The sequence below is a fragment of the Triturus cristatus genome, chromosome 3_2 (genome assembly GCF_964204655.1).
Source record: "Triturus cristatus chromosome 3_2, aTriCri1.1, whole genome shotgun sequence".
Taxonomy (NCBI): Eukaryota; Metazoa; Chordata; class Amphibia; order Caudata; family Salamandridae; genus Triturus; species Triturus cristatus.
The window spans coordinates 659818985-659836795 of record NC_140584.1 but is presented as its reverse complement, the minus strand read 5'-3'; the positions used below and the strand labels follow the sequence as shown (position 1 = coordinate 659836795).

The 17811-nt window shown below is 42.9% G+C and overlaps 1 protein-coding gene across 12 annotated transcripts in view; it reads left to right on the top strand.

The window, feature by feature from the left end:
* The first annotated feature begins 8771 nt into the window (after window positions 1–8771).
* The window catches only part of ADARB1 (adenosine deaminase RNA specific B1), a 1000448-nt gene continuing 991408 nt past the window's right edge, over window positions 8772–17811 (top strand). For 11 of the 12 annotated variants that reach the window (XM_085648625.1, XM_085648621.1, XM_085648623.1 and 8 more), the window contains exon 1: window positions 8772–9013. The gene's annotated coding sequence lies outside the window, so the exon portion shown is untranslated. The remainder of the gene's footprint in view (window positions 9014–17811) is intronic. The other variant, XM_085648632.1, reaches the window with a different exon arrangement.

Here is a 17811-nt window from a genome sequence, read left to right as displayed (position 1 = left end):
CCAAGGAGTTGTGTTGCTCCTGTGTCACTTGCCAAGCCCGTGGTAAGTCAGGCGGCACTGCAAAACCCCCTTAATTTGTGTAGACTACAGAGGACTCAATGCAGTCACTAGGACTGATGCCCATCCAATTCCTAGGGCAGATGAGCTAATTGATACTCTGGCCTCAGCCACGTATCTTAGTACATTTGACCTGACTGCTGGCTACTGGCAAATCAGACTTTCTGAGGACGCCAAGCCAAAAACAGCACTTTGTTGTGGTCTGGGCCTTGAAAAAGTTGAGGCCATACCTGTTTGGTTCTCACTTCATTGTTCAGACAGACCATAAGCCCCTCTTATGACTTTAACAGATGAAGGGTGAAAATCCCAAACTTTTGAGGTGGTCCATTTCCCTACAATAGGTAGGACTTTTCTGTGGAACATTGAACTGGAAGTAACCATGCCAATGCAGATGGATGACTCTCCAGATATTTCCACTTAGAAGTTGAAGACTCAAGTGGGCAAGGTTAGTCTCATCTCTTTTCTTTTGGGGGAGAGGTTGTGTAGGAAAATAGGATCTGCTTTTGTGGTTACTCCCAGTTTTTCCTGGTGTTATACTGTTTCGGACTAGTCTGACTGGGATCTTGCTAATCAGGACCACAGTCACTGTACTCTCTCCCTACATTTGATTATGATAAGTACATTGGTACCTTCAAGATTGGCTGCTTGTGTACCCGTCTAAGTCTATAGTACATGGTACTAAGTTACCCAGGGCATAGGTACACCCGTGGGCTCCAGCATGTATCATGCCACCCATTAGAGACCCCTCAAACTGTGACTCCAGGCCTGCTTGCACCACTCACAACAGATATACGTTTCCTTATCTCTGAGGTCACTGCACTTAAAACCTATAAGTCACCCCTAAGGCATGCCTTTCAGTCCTGAAGGCAGGGTGATACGTTATAAGTGTTAGGGTGCCCTGCATTAGCAGGACACCCCCACAAACCCCGGAATTGATTATCCAGGCTTTGTAAGTGTGGTCAGCCATTTAATACATTTATGAAGGAGTTTGTTTATGAAGGCGAACTCCTCCTCACTTTCTGCTTCTATCTCGTCCCTAAGTTTTTTTTATCTTTAGGTTTTTCTTTCTCTAGTGTCTCGCTCTCTATCAATGGGTAACCCTCCATCCCTTCTATCTCTCATCGCCCTGTGCGCTTATCCATGAATAAGCCTAAGTACTGTCCTTTAATGTAAATTGTTTTTTTCTTTCTGTTTGAAACCTGCTCCCAAAGATTCAGGGCCTCAAATTGTGTGGGTCTAGACTGGGCTTTTAGGAAATACAATCTCCTTCTTTAGTTTTCTATTCTTGGTATATTTAAAGTACCATTTAATGGAAATCGTAATTCCCCATCTTTTGCTGTGCATTTGTGACACTGGCTGAGCTACATGCCTGTGTGCAACCCTCTCTTTGCCGCAATTTCAGTTGCTGTTGTGCCTTCAGGTGGACATTTCTCTTCCTTATTTGCATGGTTCTGTCTTTTCGAAAAGGGGTTTCCCATTCTGTCAATGTTCTCAGTCACTCCCTGCTCCAAACTCACACACTCTCTATCCCGCTGAATTTATGATGTTTACTGCCAATACCAGCGCATCTCGGTCAAAGGTCACCCCATTGTAGCGCAGCTTCAGCATTCGCCAGGCAATCCCTACGCAGTACCTTATGATGTAAGCACCTGTATACTGGCTGGTTGTCCTGAACTACTTTTCTTACTGTTAACATTTGTCTGCTTTTTCTAAACAGAACTCTCTTCAACACAGAGAATAATATTTACTCTCCGACAGTAGCAACTCTTGACCTTCTGGAGTCTACAGTACCCAGCGTGCATACACCCATGAACTAAGGAATGAACAACTACTGAGTTAATTTAGTACATTTACCCAACAAAGTGTTATGTCCCTATCCTAGAGTAACTGATATCACCTCACAGTACACCTTACTTTAGCAGACCACTTGAAAACCTTGAAAAATCCAACTGAGAAACCTCTCAACAACTTTATGTCGTACATGTAAATAGCTCACACACTATCTTTTTCAGAAGACAAACAACATAGACAAAAACACAAAAACTGTCGTACCCACCAGTCCTAGAACTAATGCCACATAATAGTTGAATTTAAAATGTGTCCACTGCCTTTCACCACAACATTTCAACTACTAATTCCAACATGCACCACTTTGCTTCTCACTTCTCATTCATACTCAGCATGCACAAAAATCTCTGTTGGTAAGCATGTCGATCTTTCTGGGTTAGTGAGACAGCCACCTCGTCTTCGGTAATGAGGTTTGGGTTGGGGCCCGGTCAATTTGATTCTTGGGACGAAACTGCCCGATCCATAAAGATAGAGTAAACAGTTCTAAATTCAATTAACCTTGTCCAAGTAGGTCCATTCAGAGCTGGATCTATCCAATCTAAGCCTTCAGCTCTGCTACTAGATCTGTCAGAATGCAAACCTGTATCGCATTTGTTTTCTCAATGCACTCCAATGGTGTCGACCTGGAGCAATGTAGTCTCTATACGGACTTTGGTGCTCCCTGATGACCCAGTCGCTACTTGATTAAATCTATGCAATTGAATAAGACTGAAAATATTCCCAATAAGAATGACAGACAAGGGCTAAAGTTTAAAAATGTACTCAAGAATATAGGTACAGAAATACATAAGGTAGATCACCATTAAATTAATTCTATAGGCCTATAGATCATAAAATACAAGAAGGACTCAGTAAAGTTCTCCAAAAAATCCAGCATAGATTCACTTTCTAAGAAAGGGAAAAGTGAGTTCTCTTGACAGAGAAAAGCATGTTCTTTTATTGGACTTTAGATAAAGGATTTCATACAATCACTACATACAATCAGTACATGGTTCACAGGGTATACATCAATGGGGAACAAGCAAGAAAGAACATTTTTACTACAGAATACATTTGAAAATTTTCTCATAGTTCTACTACTTTAGATTCAGATGTTCCCAGAGTCTAATCAGGTGGCATGACTTGATACTCAGCATGCTATTTAGTCTAGGACAGGTAGGTTGAACTTTATTAGGTGCATCGCATTCAGCGTGACTGGGAAAATCTTGGCTTCTCAGTGTAAGCTCACAATCCTTAAGTACAGCAGGAAATAACAATAGTGGTCACGTGGTAAGTTACAATGTCTGATCCAAAATGGAAGAAAACACAAATTTAAAATTGAATTAAGTTAGCGTAAGCTTGATTTCTTGCACATTAAACACTACAATTCAAGAAAACAGATCCTGCACAGGTGGAAACAGATGCATCCCACTTCTACTAGTTGTAATGCGTCACATGACACATCCTTCATATATGTGTGACTCTATGGCCCACATAAATATTTGATGATCAACTGAAACATGAAAGCCTCTTAGGCAATTCTAAAACGTATGACACAGCAAGACTATTTATTGATATAGTGGTATGAGTGATAGTCATTTAAAAATCTCCGCTGTACTTTGGAATTTACCAAATGGGACTACACTTTATCTAATGCCCTTACAAATACTAGAGGCAATGCTCCAGGATTCATAGTCTAGAAAGTGAGGTCTTAACATTGAAATCCATTTGACTGAGTAAGTATTTGGAGGGTACACAGCAGGTGGTTGATCGTTTTTTGTTGTTAAAAACATGCTGGTAACCAATAAGGCACTTCTGTTCCCATCACTAGTAGTTTGCACTCCAATAATGATTATTCCTAGTTCTCCTCTTACCTATCCAACCGTTTCCAAATTATGAAAATGGGCAACTCGTTTTTGAGACCAGTCAGCTTTTACCAAGGAGTCCCTCAAGGTTTGATCCTCTCCCCATCCCTCTTCAACATCTAACTAGAACCACTGTGTGTTATTCTCAGAAAATCTGGGATTCTCTTCCACCTCTACGCTGACGCTACCTAAATATACTTGAAAATCTCATCCATGGAAGTCATTGCCCTGCTTTCAAATACACTGCTAAAGATTCAAAACTGGATGTCCAACCACTATTTAAAACTCAACCCAGCTAAAACAGAATTTATTTTGCCCTCACTAGCCAAAGCAAAAACTCCATTACAAGAATAGATGGCCAATTTCCTGCCCTGAATGGCTTCCCCGCCATTGTCACGGGGGGCAGATCACTCGGGATCACCCTTGATAATTGTCCCAATCTTCACAGCCACATAGCAGCCATGGCCAACCGCACACAACACCTACTTAGGCAGCTTTGAGGCATAAGACAATTGATTCCGGAACAAGACCTCAAAACAGTGGTGCAGACTCTCGTTCTTTCTAGATTAGACTATGAATTGCCCTTCTCTCAGGCATTCGCAAAGTTCACCTAGACCCACTGAGAGCAACACTACCTGCTGCAGCATGCTTCGTCTCAGGTCTCAAGAAATGTGATCACATTTCCCCTGCCCTGCTAACCCTCCAATGGCTCCCAATTGAAGTACTGGACCAATTCAAAATCACTTGTATTACCCACAGAGTGTGGAAATGTGCCTTTTAAGGGGCACACCGGTGCAGGGGTTACCCTTCTCTGTCCACGGGTCCTTAAATCAACAAAAACTGAAGCTGGAATTCAAATAACAAGTTTATTAATCACTCATGAGTGGGACTACGTCCACACAGCACTCTCAAGTATTGCCTGAGGTAGTACGTGGAATACAGAGACCATGGTGCTTATATACACCCTTTGTTGCAGAGTAAGCATGTAGTTACAAATAGAAGGTACAAGCAAACACAGGAATAGTTACAGCCAGACATGGGCAGATGGGAAAATCACTTAGTTAGCAAAGTGGGAGGGGGAACAGAACTGCTTACAGTTGCAAGACACAGTTGACAGTTATGTCTTTAGTCAGGTGCATTTTAGCAGCTACAGGCCTTTTCTCAGCACATATACATTGATTGAGCTTAGAATAGAAGGAGTTAACTAAAGCTGAAGACTCAAGCAGAATAGAAAAGCAAGCAACAGTGAAGACGGAAGAGTCACAAGGCTAACAAAATGGATGCTGCAAACAAGATGGCTTCAGCTCATGCTAACAGCAATTATTTTTGATTTCCACAAGAGCGCTGCACGCCTCCTCGCCTTCCTATCTAAATGAGAAACTGAAAATCTCTGGATCAAATAGAGGCTCCAGAAATTCCCAATCCCTGCTCTTGGAACCCCCACCTTCAGTCAAGAGTGATACATGAACCAGTCTTTCGCTGGTAGCATCACTAGAATCTTGAACTCTCTGCCTCCCTCACTCTATCTAACCACCTGCCTAGAAAACTCTAAAAAAAAGTACCCATGCTCCTCCTACTTGACAGACATCTTGATTAATTCACCCTCGACCGGACATAAGTACTCTCTCCACTGCTCCCTGATCTGCCTTTGCTTAACTGTGTATGTCCTCTGCCCAATTGTTGTAACTGTCTCTTTTGGTAACTCCTGTACACATTCACCAATGTAAACGTCCAGGTTTAATTACTATTACTGTAACCCGCTGTAACCCTGTATCCTGTGTGTTGTGAAACACTCTGATGCCCTTGGGCCATGTCCGCGCTATATAAAATTGAACACAAAAAAATTACAGCAGCCCTGTCCACCTAAACCAACATCCTTCCTCGATATAAGAGGGAAATTAAAACTTGTACGAATCAGTCCTCCCGCATTCCACGCATCAGGGGTTAGACTAACGCATTTTAGTACTGATGTCTTCATCATCGCACTAACATAGGCTCATAAGGCACTTCAAAATCTTCAGCCAGCTATGCACTGCCACTTTCAGTGCCCGGTTCTTCCTGCCAACAGCAATTTAGGACTCCTTCATATGGTGACACAGACTTCAGTTTAGGATACATTGTATCAGTAGATATACTGCCGGAATTTCAGGTTAAATTAACAAATTAACCGGAAGCACCGGGTCCAGCCTCTGTTAAAAGTAGGCTATAAGGCACGGAGCAAAGAGGGGCCTCCATGTTGTGCTTATTGCCTGATAACAGGGGCAGACGCCAATCGACACCACAATCCGATCGGATGGATTGGCCAGTGCGCTAAGAGTACTGAGCGAGCAGGCGGAGAGGATTGACGCAGGCAGGCAGTGTCAATCCTACTGCTACACGGAGGAACCCAGAGGTCCGGGCAGTGCACGGCACTTCACTGCACAGAAAGGAGGCCTGCTGTGTCCCTTCTTCCTTCCTTGAGTCGAGCAGTGAAAATACAGACCTCCTCATATGTCCGGGCACGCCAGGAGCTGTCCAGGTGAGCCGAGCTTCTGTTAAACCTGTGTAAAAATGTTTCCGTATTAATGGCCAGGGGGAGATTGCGATCATTGGATCAGTTTTCTAGCGTTCCCTCCAGCTCTTTCCCCGTGTCTCTGCCAAGAAGTTTCCTCAAAGAACCAGCAGGGCAACAAAGGAAGGGAAACAAACGTATGCTTTTAAATGTAATATCCAGAGCAAAATGGCCCAGGGTAAGGTGGCATTGTAAATGTTCTGGTGTGAATAATCCAAAGTGTACCAGGTACAATCACTTCTACTTGATCCAGCTGCATTCTCTAGTTTTGGATATCATTTGTATCCATTGAAAAGAAAACAAGATAAATTCTAATCTGTAAACAAAAATACCAGCAATCTGACACTGGCACACTCTGAGAGGGTTTCTGACATGTTATGTCCTTGTAATTTGTACACTTATAATACTAATTTCTGCCTAAAACAAATTTTAGGCACATTTTTGGGCTGTTTGTAAAACTCTTAGGTTTGAAACACCGGATTTTATTATGGATTTCCGTGATATTAGACCAAACTGGTCCTTGCTTGCAACAAGTGCAAACTAATGCAGTAATTGGAAAATACTTATACAGTAGACAGAGTGGCGAGAGGCAGCTTTCTTTTTCCTTGCCTAGTCCACTACTAATGTCCCGAAGGGTAGGTGAGACAGGTTAGAGTGTGGGATAATTTTTTGTCTGTTTCTGGCCTGTTGGGTTTGGTATACTGAGTTTTACAGTTGAGTTTCAAGGTATTATAACAAACCTTGTGTTGCAGTAAACATAAATGTGCAGTCTTCCATACCCTGAAAAGTGCCTATATAGCGCGTCTTTACAAATTCAAAACTGCCCTGATTTGCAAATATGTACCTCTCTTTTATCTATCTGATTTGCCAACCAGGGCACTTTTATTTTGGTGTTCCTCACTGGTCTGGCTGGCAGACACAGATGAGCTACTTGACAGCTCAGGCATGAACCTTCCACAGCTCTTCTGCTTACATAAACTACCATTACCTGCTCCTGCAGCCTGGAAGTCCCTCTGTCCAGCCGAAGGCAACAAGCTTAGAAGACATTCAGGGCAAGTCCTCATCCTGGCAGACACACTCCCTTGGCACTTCTGGTGGCAAAGTCTAGTCAGATGAGTCATGCACTCTCTCTACACTGAACTTCACTCGTACTTGTGTTTGCAGCACATGCCTTAAACTACTAGGCTGGTTTTTCAGAATTGGTTCTATGGTTCTGAAAACCAGAGGCAATCTGTTCTTAGTTTCATTAAATTTTGAGACATTCTTGTCTCTACAACTTACTCAGTGCCTATTGAATAGTGTTGATCCACAATTGAGGTCTTGCCAGGCTAAGCATATGGCTCCACAAACCCACTGAGAACTTCCTCCTGGTGTGTCTTAATTGCAATGAATGATGGTGCTGCAATTATTTCACAATACAGTCATTTTAGAAAGAGGCTGTAGGTAACTGGCCTTTCATTTCGGGAGTTTTGCATTTGTTTCAAGCTATTTTTAGAGCTTCTCATTGCTCAAAATGTTGTAATTTGTTATATTTAACTCTTTCAGTGCACTTTATTTCTTGGTTTTCCTCACGAGAAAGTGTCACTCTAAGTATCACACATATGGCAGTGTCAGTCATAACTGCATTGAAACCATAGAAATGTCCCACAGATACATTCCTAAAGCTTGGCAGTGATGCCAGTAATATTATCTTTTGTAGTTAACTGCATGTACGTCTGCATATGTGCACAAAACTTTAATAAAGTACTCCCTCCGAAAGACTTGTTTAATGTCATCGTTACACTTTTGTTTAACAGTACGATCAGGTAGGGCGATAGGCACTGTTGCTCAAATGGGTGTAATTGTTGATATTTATATGTTTCACTCGTCTTCGTGGCTTGATCTGGCTCCCGAGAAATTGTCACTCAGAAAGTGTCACTCATAAATCGCTGAATGTCACTCATAATTACACTGAAATTATGAAAATGTCACACATTAGCAATCCGAAACCTTGGCAGCTCATCTATGTTGCTCGCAAGGGAGAATTGAAACAAAATTAATTTTGACCTAAAGTGAGACTTATATAGCCAAAGCAAGGCTTTTCGTTGTCTTGTTATATTGATATAACGAGCATGGACTACAAACTGTAAACTTTCTCAGTGAAACTTTCTCGTTAAAGGTAAACAGACCGGCCATCTTGAAAGTGAGGCATTCAACTATCAAAGGCAAAAGGGTGTTTTTGTGCATGAAATCCAGTTAACAAATCAATACAGCCTCTGAGCATATTTACGTTTTATATTTCCAATACACCTTTCGGATTTAAATATAATACTTTTATTGAATATGTGGAAAATGTATAGTTGCGGAGGTTGGAGCCCGATTCAACATGGGCGCCACTGCGGCTAAAAGACTCGCAACCCTTGTCCCTCAACTGTGTCACTGGCAGGGGGCCGGAGCTTTTTGGGGTACGCGTGACAGTAGCAAAGGAGGCGGGGATTGTCACAGAATACTCGTACCCGAGTGACGTTCTCCGCGCGTGCGTGAGACGAGCTCGTTAGTCTTGGCTTGGGTAGCAGCAGCCGTTCGCTTGGCCGCTGAGCGAGGTGGCTGGATTGGTTGAGTGCACCGTGGAGGCAGCCTCTGTCGGGCGTGTGTGCAGAGCAGCTCCTGGAGCCACAGACAATAAGCCGCTTGCCTACCTCGCCGAGTTTGACGGGAGACCAAGAAAAGAAAGGTAAGAAAAGGCAAGGGAACAGGTTGCAGCCCCCGGAATCCTCTGCTCACTGGGGACTTAGGCGCCCCATCCTACCTGATCTGTTTCCAATTCCCGCAAATCCGGGCCCCGCAGGAACTCTGGAAGCCCCAGCGGATACCGTTAGCATCCCACACCTGCAACCGGCAGTGTGCGCGAGCCGGGTACCATTCTCCATCCCTGAGGGAGGGATCTACGGAAGATGCATTCAGAGGCTCAGACAAGAATCTCTAACGTATTGAAAATAAATGCAGTTTATTAATTTATTGGAAACGTCTTGTACGTATACGTTTAGAACACCAGTGTTAGTTACCGCAGTTATAGAACATTTGGTTGCATATAATTTCTAACATTTTTGTGTGATGTTCATCTATTTTTTAAATGCAAATCTATAGCCCCTATTGTTTAAATGCTGCCGTCATTTTTTTGTTAGATGATTATATGTAAATAATTATAACGCAAACGTCGTTTATATAATAGTAATTTACAGCGCAAAAATGTGCTAAACTGTATAAGTAGTCACTTGCATATTTTTATTTAGTAGTATGTCCAATTTAATACATTTATAATTCTTTCTGTTGATGTTCTTGTAACACCATCAAGTCTTCAGCTCCTATCCTTTGATTCCCAGATTACACATTTAATTACCCATTTTTATTACTATTTGCTACTTTTCGTAAGTGCTTTAAAATTTGCAGATTAGGCACTGGGGAATGCAGTAACTTTTCAGTGATCACACCGTTCATTTAGCTAGGAATGCTACTTTTAGATCCTAGTTTTGATTATGTAGTCGTTAAGTCCACAATATCAATTAATGTATAACTTTTTGTGTATTTGTACAACACAAGTGCACTGCAGTGTACTATATCTTCTTTCACGACAGTCAGTGAAGGAAAATGTATTTCCCGTTATTTATGCTTGCCCTCAAAAGAGAAGAGATGAGAAGATGTGTACAGTCCAGTATCTTAGTATTATAGTTCGGTTTGGGACCCTGATTATTGAGGTCCTGCAACATCAAGGTTTACCAGTCATACAGAAGTTTGTAAATGTTCCCAGTCCCCAAGAATGGCATGCTAAGAAAATATTATTAGATCACTCTTTAACCTAATATTACCACTCATTACTTTGTGTGTCATACTCTTTATTTTCGATATTGTTCTGATGAGCCATTCTTCAATCTTGACAAATAGATGAATGGCATGTGTATGCTATTTGGGCACATGTAGGAATACAAGTGGATTCTGATTCCAACCGTTGGGTTTGTGCCCAAAAGTGAGCTACTGTTGACTGGGTTAGAAAAGCAAAAGGCTACATAAGTAGATATCGAGAAAAAACACAAAACTGGCGCCTAAGTAGCTATGACAAATTTAATTTTCCACCAGAACTGGGAAAAACATACCTGACAAGTAGTTACACACATTAAACTTAAAGGAGTATCTATTACTTTTTAATAACTTCCTCCAAATGGCAGTGGACTGTTACCAGCCAGTAAAAGGCATATGTTCCTTGGTATTTTGAGGATCCTGGATCAGTCTCATTAAGTAATTCATTCTGTGCAGTATGTCATAAGATCACCTTGCACAGAGCAGAACTAGAAATATGTAACAGTATGGCAGTAGTACAAGTAACAACACATAGGAAATAAATTCTGTATCCTTGCAACATCTGCTTGCAGAAAAGTGTTGGACGGGGCCTCTGGTAATGATCAGCAGTATCTTATTCTTACAGTAAGTCAAAGGTGCTACTGACATGCACATCTTAATTCCTAAACGAAGGAGGAGTAGAGGGGCAGCAATTTAATAATGATCTGATGAATGGGATATTTTGCTATAAATAGACAGCAGCATCCACTCTGTCATCAAGTTCAGATTTTATTGGTACACATGTAATACTTTGCTAGGTAGGGATGCAGATTGAGTTGCGTCTCCATTTTTACTTATCATCTCCTGTTGAGATGAACCTGTGGGGAAAAAAACAGAATTGGTGTGTGAACTCATAATGTTGTGTAAATTGTACAAGGTAAATGACAGCCCGAACAGACTGAAAATGTACCGGGCTAAAGAGCGTCCGCCTCTTAACTCCTCTGCTAGTCAACACTCACTTCGCCCCCCTGAGTCTTTTGATCTAGAAGCTCTCAGTGAGGGACTCCTGTACTTTGTAAGGGGCTAAAGATACTGATCTCAAGAAGGGTAGAATTGCTTGGTGGGGAAAAGAAGGCCACTTAGAAGATTTCTTACTTAGTTGTTTTCAGAGCATCTGTACGCTGTTGTTGCACGGTCTTGGAGTGGAACGACATTCAGCCATCCATGCTGGAATCGTCATAGCATAAAGCAGCACTTTTAAAGGTAGAACAGTGTTTGACAAAAGCCGCTAACTATTTTATTTCCCCAAAAATATTTTTGGGATCTGTTTCAAAGCATAGTCAATGTATTCCACCGAAAATCCTACGCAAAGCATAACTTACCAAAAGGTATTCAGTGTAGGTTTAGAGTTGTTGGAGTTAGTACTTTAGTTGGATTAATTGTTGGCTCTTTGCAGTCTGTGTTTTACCTTACGGAAAATGCTATAGAAAAGACTTGTTCTTATATGCTTACCTTATCCTTAGTGTGTACATGAACACACTTAATTATAAACCGGCAAATGGAAACATAATACAGATTATTGTTATTCTGCCTTTACATAAAGTCATGTCATACCTTGTTTGGGTGTTTTAAAAAAAAATATTTTGTATTTTTAGTACAAAGCTTTGCAGGAAGGCTTGGTGGTTCGTGAGTCCTACTACATGTCAAGTGTAATTGTTTTGTTAAGCAGTCAAGTGTTGAATGACCGAGGGCATGTGGTGTACAGTTGCAAAATAATACATTATTATTGTGGATTTAACATTTATTTGTAAATGATCATTTTTTGTTTATATTACACTATTGTAGATCTGTCCTTTTTCAACAAATCAGTTAAAATTCTTCTTTCACCTTTTTTGATGCAATAAATTACAGACCTTCGTATACGGCAGGAGAAAAAGCAATTAGGAGCAAGCATTGCAAGCCTGCCACTGATTCCTTGCCTGGGATTAGCAAATACTAACAGTTGATCAGCTTAAATACACAGATTAAGGTGGATCTGATGAAAATGGTTTGGAACTAATACAATTTGACTTTACCTTTTGGATTGTTAAAAATACACTGAAATGCTTTCTGCACTCTGATTTTGTCATAACAATTGTTTGGAGTGAGGTGTATTTCCTTGCTGGGATTTTCTTTCAATTAAGATGTTATTTTTTCTGTGGTTTCTATCATTGATGGCCTTTCTGATTTTAGTTCCCATCTTTGATAGGAAGATGTTGGCATAACCTTTATTTTAGTCCTGTGTGCATGTAACCTTATTTGGCGCAAGAGGGGAGCATCCTGCTGCTTTCCACAACACCGGCCCTTATCTAAAGTTTTTTCCAATGCTCTTAAAGTTATGTAGACTTTAAAAAATGATGGTTGTTTGTAAGAATGATTTTAGTTAGTTAATATACGAAGACTGGTTCCTGTTTTAAAACTTTTTTGGGACTGTTGGCTCTAAATGCTGCTAGTGATCGATCCTCTGTTCTTCTTTTGCCGTGTTTAGTGCCACGAGGAAGCACAGTACTGCTTCGGCCATTTAACAGTAGTCCCTTGGCATCGAAGTGAGAGACCGCGTCTCCTGTTCTTTCGTCGCCACTTCCTGCCCTCCTGTAATCGTGCTGCCCTTGCTGTGTGTCATGCTGCAGTGGACTTGTATCTGAACAACGCGGCATCATGCCTCTATTAATCTATTGTTTGAGTGATGAGCTTGTTTCCTGGGCCTGTCTGTCCCGAGGGGGCGACACTGTTAAGGTTTTTTAAGGTTAAGACTTTCTCTTGTATCTATAAGGTAAATCCAGGTATGCCTTATCTGCGTGCTGGGCTCCTCGACTATGGCGTGGCTTCTGGTGGGTGTCTGGCAGACCTTCTCGCAACTGAAGGGGTTATGCCAGGTGGAGTGAGCCAGGTCTTTCAGAAGCTTTAGCCTCCAACAGATAGTGACCTTGTCCGTCTTCGGAGCCCCCTACTCAAATTGAACGTGCATCATGTTCTCAGAGGAGATTCTGGAGTCGACAAATGAGGGGCAGTCTGAGTTTGTGTTGTGATCTTATGTCATGGTCTGGTTATGGTGACCGCAGTGAAATATCGCGAGGTGGCCTGAGCTGCGCATTCTGAAGGGGGCGGATAGCGTCGGGTTTCTTGACTGGTAGTTTCCCTGGGTGGGTCATAGAGAATCAAATGTTTTGAGAAATTGTGTGCTCAGCCTTACAGCTTGGCCTGCAGAATAGTCATAAAAGAAATGTGGTGGGGCAGTGGCGTGGACTGGTTACAGGTACTAATTTTGGCGTGAGTGAGATCTACTTGCATTGCTGCTTTTTACTGTCACTATTTTGTGTGAGGAAACTCATACTGCCACCGCCAATGCTGTGCCTGTCAAAAAGTTTACTCTGCTGTAGCTGGGTGTGTGGCGGAGAGGGTCAGAAAATTGCATTCTGTAGCATCTGATGCACCCATTGGAAGTGCATAGAGAGTTTGTATTGTATTTAACTGTTTTATATGTAGGGTATGATGGGCTGCTGATTTGTCTGCCTAGTCTGCTCAGTGTAATAGGGTAGATTGCACTACACGGCTGCCCATGTGTAACATGGGTGTGTCTCACTGAAGACTTAGTAGACTTTTTACTTCACAAAAGTCTCAAACTTTGGCTTTGTCAGTGCATGTTGAGTGACTGCTGTGTAAAATCAGAGGGACGCCTTTAATCAGTGAGCCCCCCTCTCCCCTGAAAGGTGAACGCACAAGCATGGAGGTCAGAATGTAATAGTATGTTGAGTCCATCTTGGAAGTCCCCGATGTGAAATTGGTATCCGAAGACTGAGCGCGTTGTTTCTGTTTGTAACTCCAAATGGCAGAACTTCTTCGTGCCTGTTTAAACAAGCATTGTAAATGCAATAGGTCTCGCCTTTGATTAAGTTAAAGCCATTTGCTTTGCTAATGGTATTCTATAGCAAAGCAAATGGCTTTAACTTAATCAAAGGCGAGACCTATTGCATTTTTAGTGCTTGTTGGTAGGGAGATTGTGATTTGCCCAGAATCACGGGATGTTGAGCCAACGCTCGATCCTTGTTCCCCAACTCTGGCCGTTAGGCCACATCCTCAAATTCTGGGAGTTCAGACTAGATTAATTTCAGCAGAAACAAATCGGCATCTTAAAACAATGTAAGAGTGGGGAACATGAAGTTATCCGGTGACCTTAAATACAAAGTGCCCCGTTTTGGCCGCCCAGCCTTGGATTGTCTCAAGCGCATATTTAGCTTTACTGCTGCCTTAGATTGACACTGACCGGCAGGCATTACTAATCAATCAATAAAGACTGTGGTAATTAACTAATACAAGAAACAAATCAGCAAACGCTTGCTTCTGTTGTTGGCCGGAGGGGACACCTCGTCCTCGGAGGGAACACTTCTTAAAACGTTGGGGGTGGCCATGCTGCACTATGAGAACCATGCACTACTCGAAAGAGCCAGCCAGCTGGAAAGGCCACGTCATCCGCAGGGGGGTGTTTACAGAAGACAACCCCTTGATGTTTCCCCCACTGTCCAGGAAGAAAAGTCTTTTTTCAGTGGCCATTTGGACCCTCCGGCTAGCCGCAGTCAGCGCAAGATCTCTTACCCCATCCCCCCCCGGAGCGATATCTAGTCCTGGATAAAGTTGGGTATTCATGAGGGCTCACTCGCCTGGCCATCCTTGGTTTCTGGCTAGTTTTCATTCCACCTCATATCTATTTTTCTAAACACCCTACACTTTTAAGTGGCCTTTGCTCACTCACTCTAGAAGTTCTAGAGAAAAACACTTTCCCAACGACAGATTATTTGTTAAAGAGTCATAGAGCCGCGCATCCCAGCCATGATACCCTGCGTTGCCCGTAATTTTGGTACATAATGCCCCCACCTGAAGCTGCACTCCGTGTCTTGATGTTTGTGCAGACACAGGCCCCCGACTCGACCCTGCACAGTGCGCTGACCGTCACTTAGTTTACAGGCTGTTCTCGTCTGTGTTAAATTGTTAACATGGTCACTGTCTAACCATCTACGTAAAACACTCCAAAAGTAAGAAAAAAAAACACAAAGGTGTTTGGGGATGGCCCTTTGGCTTTGTTTTCAAAAGTATGTATTTGTTTAGGCCTAGATTGCTCCCCAGAGCAGATGTGTAATGCGATCTGAACTCTGTTCCTAGATGCGTGTCCTCCGTCGAAATCCACGCTTAAGATTCTCTGTGGCTAAAAATACAGTTATGACTGTCTACCCATTTAATTGATTGCTTTTAGTATAAAAGTATAGTATTGCTTTCTATAACTTACTACAGAGTCCATTTTGAAGTCCTAATCCTTTCGTACTCTGGTGTAAGAACTGTGAATACCACGTGACTCAATGGCGTCAGTGTTTTCATGTCTTCGGTTCCCATTCAGCAGCCCAGTGCATTTTTTTGTTGTTGCATATTTATATAGTGCAAACTCGACCCGGAGGTATTGGAGCGCTTTACATGAGCACCAGTTGCATTACACAAGGACACACTCCTTTTTGGTAGGGAGATTAAGTGATTTGCCCAGAATCACGGGACGTTGAGCCAACGCTGAGGCTCGATCCTTGTTCCCCACTCTGGCCGTTAGGCCACATCCTCCAATTCTGGGAGTTCAGACTAGATTAATTTCAGCTGAAACAAATCGGCATCTTAAAACAATGTAAGAGTGGGGAACATGAAGTTATCCGGTGACCTAAATACAAAGTGCCCTATTTTGGCTGCCCAGCCTTAGATTGTCTCAAGCGCATATTTAGCTTTACCGTTGCCTTCGATTGACTCTGACCGGCAGGCATTACTAATTAATCAAACGCTCGATAAGGACTGTGGTAATCTAATACAAGAAACAAACCAGCAAACGCTCGCCTCTGTTGTTGGTCGGAGGGGACACCTCGTCCTCCGAGAGAACACTTCTTCCAACATCGGGGGTGGCCATGCTGCACTATGAGAACCATGCACTACTCGAAAGAGCCAGCCAGCTGGAAAGGCTACGTCACCCGCAGAGGGGTGTTTACAGAAGACAGCCACTTGTTGTTTCCCCCACTGTCCGGGAAGAAAAGTCTTTTTTCAGGCAGGGTAACAATTTCCTAAAATGTTATCACACCTTTATTCTTTCCCTTAATCCGCTGGGAAAGTTACTTTGTTTAATTAAAAAAAGGGGGAGAGACGTCCCCACCTCTACAAACCAGGCTAAACGGCCCCTTGATAATTATTCCCGGGTCAGGCTTTAGCGGGGCATTACGGCCCGCCGGAGCGTGTGATATTCGCTTTGAGTTTTCGGGCTGTATGTTTTTTGCTTCTTGTTTTGTTTGGCGGGCTTCTTTGAGTTTCCAATGAAGGGAGTTGAAGTGCCCCTGGACAGGGGTGAACAGCAGTTCGGCCTGGGAGGGGGCCGTGTGTGTGTTGTTTTCACCCTCGTTCCTCCCTTTGTTTCGGTCTGCGTCTGCCCAGCTGCCTCGGAGAAGCTGTTTCAGCACATGGCGTAGGACCCCCATGGGATGGTGCCCGCTCCGGAGCCTTTGAAGGGCCTGCCAGGCTTGTGCTGTGGTCGAGGGAGGGGGAGACGTGGGGGGTTTGATTGTGAAGCTCAAGCCGCAACACGCCGCGCCAGAGAAATTAAAGTTTCTCTTGCAGGACACCGCGATAATTTATTTTCTAACTTTAACACTGAGCGGGGGGAGGGGGGAAAGGGGCGGTGGGGACTCTATCATACAGGAAGGCACCTTTACATCTCATTCCTTATTTCAGTTTGGAAAACAAACGTTACAGAGATATGACTTTTGCAGAATCAGTGAGTGAGAACCAAATGCGCAAAAAAGAAAGTGAAGCCGTGGGCTTTCGCGCCTCACTGCACCGCAATTTCCGAATGACCGGGGTGAAAGTCGACGAGGACGCCCAGGATGGAGTATGCTGCGCGGGCCTGTCCTTGACAGAGACTTTTCTCTTTTGGAGCCGTCCCACTTGGACGGACTGCCCTGCTGGCGTAAAAGTTTTATTATCTTCTTTATGGGGCCATCTGTTTCGCCCCATAAAGAAGATAAGAAACATTTTACGCCAGCAGGAAGTCAGACGAGCCAGTCCAACTGGGACGGCTCTAAAAGAAAAAAGTGTACGTCACTGGAGGCTCTTTTCCAATGGTTGGCCACTGTTTAGCATAAACGGTGACGCCAGCCAATGGCAAAGAGGGGCGGGGCTTAAACCCCTCTTGTGAAAGCTACCCAAAAACATAAAATCTCGCCAGCGAGACTGCGCATGTGCACAGCCTATGCTAGCTGAGACCTAAAAACAGATGGTCACTTTTACTGGAAAAAAACCTTATGTTTCTGAACTCTACTCCAAGATGTCTGAGTGGTGTGACTTGTAGTTAGGCTTGTTTTGTTGCTTTTAGTTGGCCTTCAGTCACAGTAAATGGAGAACGAAATATATGAATGTTCCCCCACCCTATAAAGTCCACCTACCACCATCATGTATAATTGGTATTTCTTCTCTTTCTCCTTTTGAGATATGTAAACCTCTTGACCATTGGGCTCATTAAATTCTCTCATTACTCATTTTAACATATCAATTGCCCCTTGCACTTACTAGAAAAAGCCACCTCTTGGCCTTGGCCTTTGGATTTGGAATTTAAATGTTTCTATCATGCCCCTATTTGTTAGTCTT